Genomic DNA, 10,286 nt, shown 5'->3' with positions numbered 1-10,286 from the left:
AATAGTGTTAAACAGAGTTAAACGCAGCGGAATTTAAAAACAATAGACACAGTAGTTTTTACTTCTTTCGGAGCCTGTGACGACTCCTACTCGAAGGCCCGTACTCCGTGAGTACTTTCGTTGGGCAATTCACTAGCAATTCGAAATAATGATTACAAAGGCAGTACAAGGAATGCTAATGAAAATTAAAACAAAGCTATACCGACAGAAAGAAAACCACAAGGACAAGAGCACGTTGTCGGAGCTTCGTTAGCGTCGTTGGAGCGCAGAGCAGCAGAGCAAGCAGTCTAAGAGTTCTGAGATGATTCTGAAGCTCCACCCCTGGGGCTTTTTTATATGCTGCTCCGGGCGCCTGGATCCCTTCCGGGCGCCCTGGTGCGACGTGACAGGTCTAATCAGTGAACTTCACGTGACGACGACTCGGTTTGGATAAAATTTACCTCCGGGCGCCCGGACCCCTCTTCTCCAGAAAGTCCTTCTCTTGCAAGAAAATGTTAGTCCGAGGTAAATATACCCTGCAACACAGATTGTTAGCACAGTTTTATAGATAAGCAAATTAAGTATGAATTAGCAAAAAGAGTATGACTTAAATTCCGTCTTTTCGAGACCGGAATCTAGTCACGATCTCGACTTAGATATCCGAAATGGATCTAAGCCGGATCGACGCCTAATGTTCCCTTCCCGGGAACGCGTCCTCGCAGTCACTCCCCTCTAATGACTTACCTCACTTACCTACCAGACGTCCGGTCAGCCCGTCGACCCGTCTGGACTTCGTGCCAGCTATCCGGTCAGCCCGTCGACCTAGCTGGACTTCGTGTCTAAGCGTTCGGTCAGCCCGTCGACCCACTTGGACTTCGTGCCAGCTATCCGGTTAGCCCGTCGACCTAGCTGGGCTTCGTGCCAGACATCCGGTCAGCCCGTCGACCTGTCTGGACTTCTCCTGCACACTCGATCAAAGTGTCAGACAACAACAAACTAACTTAACCTGATTTGTCATTCATCAAAACCTGGGTTAAATCGTTAGTGCTAACCGCACCAACAAGAGGCATACCTCACTTACCATATCAGACTTGAAGCTTGAATCTCCTCCTGCTTCGCTACTTCCATCTGAGGTCGCTCCCCCTTCATCGATACTGGGTTCTGATGTACTTTGTCCTTCGTAGCTTGCCATCAGTGCTATCCCGACAAATTCTTGAATCTCGGACTCAGATGAAGAAGTGTCGTCCCAAGTAGCTTTTAGATTCTTGTGCTTCTTGGGAATCTTGCCTTTGTCCTTCTTTAGTTCTGGGCAGTCTTCTTTTAGGTGTCCTTCCTTTTGACACTGGTAGCAACGCATCCTTCTTCTATTTCTTGGATTCTTTTTATTCTGTATTTCTTTAAATTTATTAGCTCTAAAAAACTTTTTAAAGTTTCATACCATGTACGCTTCCTGATCATCCTCTGAGTCTGACTCAGGTTCATCCCTTTTTGTTGCGTTTAGTGCAATCATCTGGCTTGATTCCTTTGTTCCTGCACACCTGGTTTCATGCAATTCAAGAGTGGAGAATAGTTTTTCTAAAGTACTTACCTCCAGATCTTTCGAAATGTAGTAGGCGTCGACGATTGATGACCATTCTGAGGTTCTAGGAAACACGTTGAGTGCGTAGCGTATGCTGTCCTGATTTGTTACCATTTCTCTAAGGTTCTCGAGACCAGTAATCAGTTCTTTTACCTTTGCATGTAGATTGACTACCTTCTCACCTTTTTCAAGACGGACGTTCATCAGCTTGTTCCGGAGGATGTCTCTTCTAGCGAGCTTTGCTTCAGACGTGCCTTCGTGGAGTTCCAGGAACTTCTCCCAGAGGTCTTTAGCGAATGAATAGCTTTCGATGTGGTTGACCTCTTGAGGCGGGAACACTCTCAGTAGGTGATATTCCGCACGGCTGTTGGCTACAGACTCATTCTGCTCCTTTTTTGTCCAGTGGCTCTCTTCTTTTTCTTCTCTGTCTTGATTCATCGGAGCTACAAAATCATATTTCATAATAAATCAAATTTCAAAATCAGTTCTTAGGAATACCTCCATACGTCGCTTCCAGTCTGCGAAGTCCCCCTCGAATTTTGGTGGAACGATGCTTGGTCCGGCCATCTTTGCTGCTTCGATCGGCGGTTAGTCCTCCTGAAGTGCCTTGCTCTGATACCACTTGTTGGTCCCTTTGGAAGCCGGGAAGAGGGGAGAGGTGAATTTCCCTACAAAAATTAAACCAAAAAAACCTTTCTCGGATTTTCAACTAATTAACAGACACTTGTAATAATAAAAAGAAGAGACTAAATTAAAAGATCAGACACAAGAGGGTTTACTTGGTTTGCAATCAGAGGATTGCTAATCCAAGGCAAAGATGGCGCACTATCTGATTCTCCTCTGGGTGGAGTAGCCTCTTACAGCGTTGATAGTACAAAAGAAGGGAAAGCACAGAAAGAAATGAATTACAAGTTCGTTGAATGATCTGTACAAACCAGTGCTATATTTATAGCACTGGTCGGGGTGCCCCAAAGGGGTTCCGGGCGCCCTGGGGGGATAAAACTTTATCCCTCAACGTTCAGATCGAGTTTGACTCGATCTGGTCAATATCTTCAGTCCGATCGCCCCGGACCCCAAAAGTCAACTCTGGTTGACTTTTTCTGTCTGGTCGCTCTGCTTCGGTTCAGCTCGTCTCGGTCCGGGTCTTCAACTCCGACTCCGCTAGCTTGGGTGATCTCGACCATCCGGAATAGGGCTCACCCGAACCCAAATTCCGGCCTTCTCCTCGAGCAGCCTTCCTTCAAGGTTTCTCGTCCCTCGAACGCCGCGTACGTTCTTCTCGTCCACCGGTGTACTCTTCCGTGGTCACCTCATCCCTCGGACGCACCCAGCCCGTCAGCTCTCTCCCCGTGCCGTCCTTCTCGCTAGCCGCGTCTTCATGTGTTCCTAAGCTTCTGCACACTTAGACACAAGGGTTAAACAAATGAAGGACCTAACTTAGCTTGTTTGATCACATCAAAACACCTTGGGGTTCCAACATATTTGTCTGGAAAGAGGTGAGAAGGTAGCCGATCTACACGCGAAGATAAAAGAATTAATCACCGGACTCGAAAACCTCGGTGAAATGATAACCAACCGGGACACAATACGCTACGCACTTAATGCCTTTCCCAGGACTCCAGAATGGACGTCAATAATTGACGCCTACTACATTTCAAAGGACCTGAAGGTAAGTACCCTAGAGGAAATTTTTTATATTCTTGAATTACATGAAACCAGATGTGTAGGAACATCAAAAGACTCAAGCCAGATTATGACTCTAAATGCAACCAAGAAGGATGAACCCGAGTCAGAATCTGAAGAAGATTAAGAAGCTTATATGGTAAGGAATTTCAAAAAATTCTTTAGATCTAATAAATTTAAAGAAATACAGAATAAGAAAAATTCAAGAAATAGAAGAAGGGTCCGTTGCTACCAGTGTCAAAAGGAAGGACACTTAAAAGAGTATTGCCCAAAACTCAAGAAGGATAAAGTCAAGATACTCAAGAAGCACAAGAATCTAAAAGCCACTTGGGACGACAGTTCATCATCTGAGTCCGAAATACAAGAATATGCAGGACTAGCACTGATGACGAGCTATGAAGGGCAAAGTACATCAGAAGCCAGCATCGATGAAGGGGGAGCGACTTCATATGAATGCAGCGAAGCAGGGGAAGAGTCAGACTTCAAGTCTGATATGGTAAGTGAGGTATGCCTCTTACCTCCTGATCAACTTTATTTTGGAATTAAGTTTATGGCAAAATCTATGTACAAATTAAAAAGTAAAAATAATAAATTAAAAAATAAAAATTTAGAAATAAAAAGAATTTTAGCAAAATCATGTCTGATAGAAGATTTTGATAAAATAAAACTTAAAAATGTTAAATTAAAAGAAGAAATAGAAAACTTAAAAAATCAATTTAGAAAAGTGACATCCCAATAAGAGCCTTGTAAGTTGTCCTATAAGCCCATAAAGCTTCATCAAACCTCGTTACTCCAATCTTTCTTATCCGGATTCACTATTTTTTCAAGAATTTGTTTAATCTCCCTATTAGACACCTCAACTTGACCATTTGTTTGTGGAAGGTAAGGAGTAGACACCCTGTGAATTACACCATACTTAATCATGAGTGTTTTCATGTGCTTATTACAAAAATGGGATCCTTGATCACTAATGTTGAACCCAGGCAAGCCAAACCTATAAAATAGATGAGACCTGACAAAGCTCACAACCATAGAAGAATCATCCGTCCTGGTAGGAATGTCCACCCATTTTGATATATAGTCGAGAGCTAATAACATGTAAGCAAAACCAAATGAAATGGGAAAAGGACCTATAAAATTAGTACCCCATACATCAAAGATCTCACAAAATAAAATATATTCTTGAGGCATTTCATGCTTACGTCCTATATTCCCCATCTTTTGGCAACGCTCACAAGTCTTATGAAACTTAAAAGCATCCCTAGACGCGGTAGGCCAATATAGTCCCGAATCTAAAACTTTCCTAGTCGTACGTTGAGGACCAAAATATCCTCCACATGCAAGTGAATGACAAAAAGAAAGTATAGATTGAAACTCAGCATCAGATGCACACCTCCTCACTACTTGGTCACTACCAAATGTCCAAAGATAAGGGTCATCCCACACAAAATATTTTGCATCACACTTTAATTTATCATATTGAAATCTAGAGAAGTGTGTAGGAAAAACATTAGCTACCAAGTAGTTGTTGGTGCAGCGAGGCCGGCAAGAAGGGAGGGGTGAATTGCCTGTAAAATAAAAATACCCTCCTCAAAACTTTCAACTCTAAAATAATAGCAACAATAATAATAAGAAAATAAAAATAAAGAAAAGTAGGAAGACTCTGCGAGTTGACTTGGTTACAACCAAGAAGGTTGTTAATCCAAGGCGGTTGAACAGACGCACTAAGAAAGTCTCCTACTCTGAAGGCGGAGAAACCTTTTACACACTAAAAACTCTTACAAGTTGCTAGGAATTGAATACTGAGTTGAATAATTAATTCCTAGGTCCAGGGGCCTTTATATAGCTCCTGGAAACTCTATCTCGAGTCTTGAGGGTGCCTCCAAAGGGGTTGAGGGCGCCTCCATCCAAGGCTTAGAATAAAATTTTATCCAAAGTCCAAACGGTCAAGTAGACTGGGTCGAAGGCGCCTTCAATGGTATTGAGGGTGCCTTCAATGTTGAGGGCACCTCCAACACTGTTGAGGGTGCCTTCAATGTTGAGGGCGCCGTCAACACTGTTGAGGGTGCCTCCAAGGGCTTCTTCAGCTTCTCTTCATCTTCCTTTCTTCTTCCGAAACTCCGATCGATTGGGTGATTTCGGTCAACCGAAATAGGGATCATCCGAACCCAATTTCCGGACTTCTCCTCGAGTAGGCTTCTGTCCTGACTTCTCCTCCCTCGAACGTCGTGCACGTTCTTCTCGTCCACCGGAGTACTCTTCCGTAGTTCTTTCGTCCTTCGGATGCACCGAGCCCGTCGGCTCCCTTCCCGTGTCGTCCTTCTCGCTAGCTACGTCTTTCGCTCGACTTCCTGCGCTCCTAAGTTCCTGCACACTTAGACGCAGGGATCTAATAACAAACATGACCTAACCTAACTTAGTTGATCACATCAAAACAACCACGGGGTCCAACAGTAGTTAACAATGTCAGCATACCATAGCACCTTACCTTGAAGCTGAAAGAGATGCTTATCAAGAAATGAATCAACAATCGGTGCAGGATCTACCTCACCCTCAATCTTGCTAAAATGATATGGCACCAAGTTCTCCCTCTCACTCCTATCTCGTATTTTAATATCAAATTCTTGAAACAGAAGCATCCATCGAATCAACTTAGGCTTTGCATCTGGCATATTAAGGAGAAACTTGAGGGCTAAAAAAAACAATAAAATGAGAACAAAGAAGATAGGACCGAAACTTGTCTAAAGCAAACACAATAGCTAAAATCTCTTTTTTTGTCGTGATATAGATGCTTTGCGAAGAGTCTAATGTCCTCAAGACATAGCTAATGACATATGGTGCTCCATCTACCCTCTAAGCCAAGACTGCTCCAACTGCAAAATCAAAGGATCACACATAAACTCAAAAGGAAACATCCAATCTAGAGCACGCATAATAGGGGCAGAGGTGAGAGCCTCCCTGAGTCTATCAAAGGCAACTTTGCATTTTTCATCAAAAACAAACTCCACATCCTTTTGCAACAACCATGCCAATGGTAGAACAATGGTACTAAAATCCTGTAAAATCCTGCATGTCCAAGGATAGATCAAACTCCCTGCACGCATATGGGATGAGATAAAGCAATAATAGTACTAATCTTAGCTGGATCCACTTCAATACCTCTCCTAGAAATGATATGTCCTTACACTATACCATGCTCAACCATGAAATGACACTTCTCAAAATTCAAAACCAAATTCTTCTCTACACATCTTTTCAAAACAGGAAAAAGATTATCCAAACATGTATCAAATGACGAACCATAGACAGTAAAATTATCCATGAAAACCTCCATATAATGCTCTAAAAGATAAGCGAAGATACTCACCATGCATCTCTGGATGTACTTGGAGCATTGCAAAGTCAAAACGACATCCTCCTATAAGCAAAGGTCCCGAAAGGGCATGTAAAAGTAGTCTTATTCTGATCCTCTAGCGCTATACAAATCTAAAAATAATGGGAATAACCGTCCAGAAAATAATAATGTGTCTTCTCTGCCAACCTTTCTAGCATATGATCAATAAATGGTAAAGGAAAATGATCTTTTCTTGTTGCATGATTGAGCCTCTTGTAATTGATGCAAAATCTCCAACTATTTTATACTCTTATAGGGATCAACTCATTCTCTTCATTTGCCACTACAGTCACTCCAGATTTCTTAGGTACCACCTGAACTGGACTTACCCACATGCTATCTGAAATGGGATAAATAATTCCAGCTGCAGCAACTTCACCACTTCTTTCTTGACCACATCAAATATAAGGGGATTGAGTCTTCTCTGTGGTTGCCTCTCTGGTCTAACTCCATCCTCCAACAAAATTCTATACATACAAATGGAAGAGTCAATCCCATCTATGTCTGCTAAAGTCCAGCAAATAGCTTGCTGATGGCGTCTCAAAATCTCTAATTGCTTATTCTCTTGATCAAGTTCAAGTCCATTGGCAATGATAGCCAGTAGTTGTTCTTTCTCTCTTAGATAAGCATACTTCAAATGATCAGGAAGAACTTTTAATTCCAGCTTTGGTGGCTTCAAGATTGAAGACCACATTTGTGTAGAACTCTCCTCCAATGAACAGAGCTGCTTCGGAACAGATTCCGGAACAGAATTTGTTGCTCGATAAAATTGTACTGCTAGAAAGAATTTGGATCCTCATCAATTGATGGAACAGAATTCTCAGTTGCTGGTGCAAATTCTGGATCAACATCAACTTTCAGAATAGAATCTTGACCATCACCCAGACCATAATCTTAATATTTAAGAAAATCAACAACATCAAGCAGAACAATATCTGAACCCACTTCTAGTTCACCAAAAACTTCAATGCTAAGTATGGAATGATTTTCTGTTGGATACTTCATAGTATCATGAGCATTAAATTGGACTTTAGTATCCCCAAATTCCATTGAAAAGGTCCCTGCATGGACATCAATTTTAGTCCTAGCAGTTTTTAAAAATGGCCTCCCAAGGATTATTGGCACTTGACTAGATAGAGTATCTCCCTCCATATCTAAAACATAAAAGTCAGCTGAAAAGATTAAATCCCTCACCTTGGCCATCACATCTTCCAACCCTCCCATAGGATGAGCGAAACTTCTTTTAGAAAGCTGAATTACTATTTTTGTTGGTTGTAATGGTCCAATCATAAGGGCTTGAAAAATAGATTTGGGCATTACATTGATGGATGCCCCCAAATCAAGCATGGCATCTCCAAAATTACTTTCACCAATCACACATGCTATAGTGAACACTCCAGGATCTTAGCACTTCTGTGGCATAGGTTGAAATAAAGTAGAAACATTCTTACCCATGCTCACCAATTCATCACCTTTCAACTTCCTCTTTTGAACACATAAATCCTTCAAAAATTTAGCATACATAGGAATATTCTTAATCACTTGTAGAAGAGGTATGTTAACTTCTACTTTACTGAAAATATTCATTAGCTCTTGGAATTCCCTAGCCTTCTCTGTACTTGTATCCTTCTTAGGTTGTACTACTCTCTGAGGGAATGGTAGAGACACACTCAAGGTTGGTTTTGAAAAGGGCACTAAGTCTTGTGAACTTGATGGCTTACTGGAAGGCAAGAGCTCACTTGGTATAGTTCCAAACTAAAGCTGCGGAGCTGGGTCAACAATCCCTGCTTTTCCAGCCAGATTTTTTTCTTTTGGTTCAGTAGTGGACCAACCACTCCTAAGGGTTATTAGCACTCACATTACCCCTTGGTTTTGGTATCACTTGAGAAGGTAACTGACTAAAGCTTGATGTTTGTAATTGCCCAGAATTGGATTGTCTAGAATTTGAAGCTAACTGGCTGAGCTGCTGTCCTAAATTCTGTACTGCAGCTTGAGTTTGTTTCTGACCTAATACCATCTGTTGCAAAAGTTCCTTCAAGTCTTGGCTTGATGATTCTGGTTGGTTAGTAAGTAAAAGTTATCTTGATGACTGTTGAAAATTCTGTTGAGAATTCTGAGGTTGCTGATAAGATTGCTAGAAACCTCCCTGCTGCTGGAATCTGTTTGGAACAGAATTTTGATAAAAACCATGAGCTCTCTGATAGAAGCTCTGATATGGCTGACTATTTGGTTGTTGAGCTGCCATTGGATTACCATACCTGAAGTTTGGATAACCTCTCCATCCAGGATTATAAGTAGAGGATAAGGGATCATATCTCCTTTGTTGTTGATTTTGTTGATAATGAGGTCTGCCAGGAAATGTATTCACTGTGGCTAATGATTGTTCATGCATCCAAGACACATCCTCACGTTGTAAGGCTGGACAAGTATCAGATAAATGAAGAGTACTAGAGCAAATACCACAAGCTCTCATTGCTTGAACTAATTCTGTAGAAGACTGTTGTTGTTGGTGTGATGTTAACTGCCTTGTGACTATGTCCATCTTAGACAACATCTCCTCCATTCTGCTCACCGCCCGATCCTGATCGGGAGAAACTATTTGAGCCTCATGAACCCCCCTTGCTACTACATGATTTGTACCAAATTGTTGATAATTTTCAACCATGGTCTCAATTAATTACTTAGCTTCTATAAGAGTCTCTTTAACCAATGCACCACCACTAGCAGCATCAATCAAACTTCTATCCATATTCAACAACCCCTCATAGAAATATTAAATAAGCGACTGTTCACTTATTTGGTGTTGCGGACAACTAGTACATAACCTTTTGAACCTCTCCCAATACTCATAGAGTATCTCACCATTAACTTGTTGGATTCCACTGATGCTTTTTCTGATTGCATTTGTTCTAGAGGCAGGGAAAAATTAAACATTCTTCGCATATCATTCCAACTAGTGACCGTACCTGAAGGGAGATTATAGAACCAATCTTTAGCAATATCAACCAAAGAAAATGGAAAGGCCCTGAGCTTAACCACCTCCTCTGAAACTCCATGAGGTTTCATTGTGGAACAAACCATATGAAACTCTTCCAAATGCCTATCGGGATCTTCACCCACAATTCCATGAAACTTAGGAAGCAAATGAATAATCCCTGATCTAACCTCAAACACCACCTCCAATTCTAGACACTGGATGCATAGAGGTTGGTTTGAACCATCAGATGATGCCAAATCCCTCGGTGTTTGATTGCTATTTCGTGCCATTCTTCTCCCAGAACTCAAAATTTCAGAACTATTATCAGAAACAAGGATGGATGACAATTCCCTTTTAGCCCTGCGGTGTGCACAAGTTCTTTCAATCTCTGAATCAAAAGGAATCAATTTACTGCTAGAATTCGTGGAGCTTCTAGTCATAAACTGCACTTACACATCGACTATGAAGAAACACAAACAAAGTAACAACAATGCAACAGTTATTAATCTAAGAGCTGCAACCAACTTAAAGGTCTCCGGCAATGAATCCAAATTTGATAACCTACAATCGTGTCGCAAGAAAATGAAATCAAATATATCTTAGAATCTACCCTTAACTAGCATAGTGAAAGGTAACCCAAGTTCATCTCCCAAAGACCTTGCAAAAGTGTTATA

The sequence above is a fragment of the Zingiber officinale genome, chromosome 8B (assembly GCF_018446385.1).
Source record: "Zingiber officinale cultivar Zhangliang chromosome 8B, Zo_v1.1, whole genome shotgun sequence".
Lineage (NCBI taxonomy): Eukaryota > Viridiplantae > Streptophyta > Magnoliopsida > Zingiberales > Zingiberaceae > Zingiber > Zingiber officinale.
The sequence above is the reverse complement of the archived record's forward strand: the minus strand, read 5'-3'. Positions refer to the sequence as shown.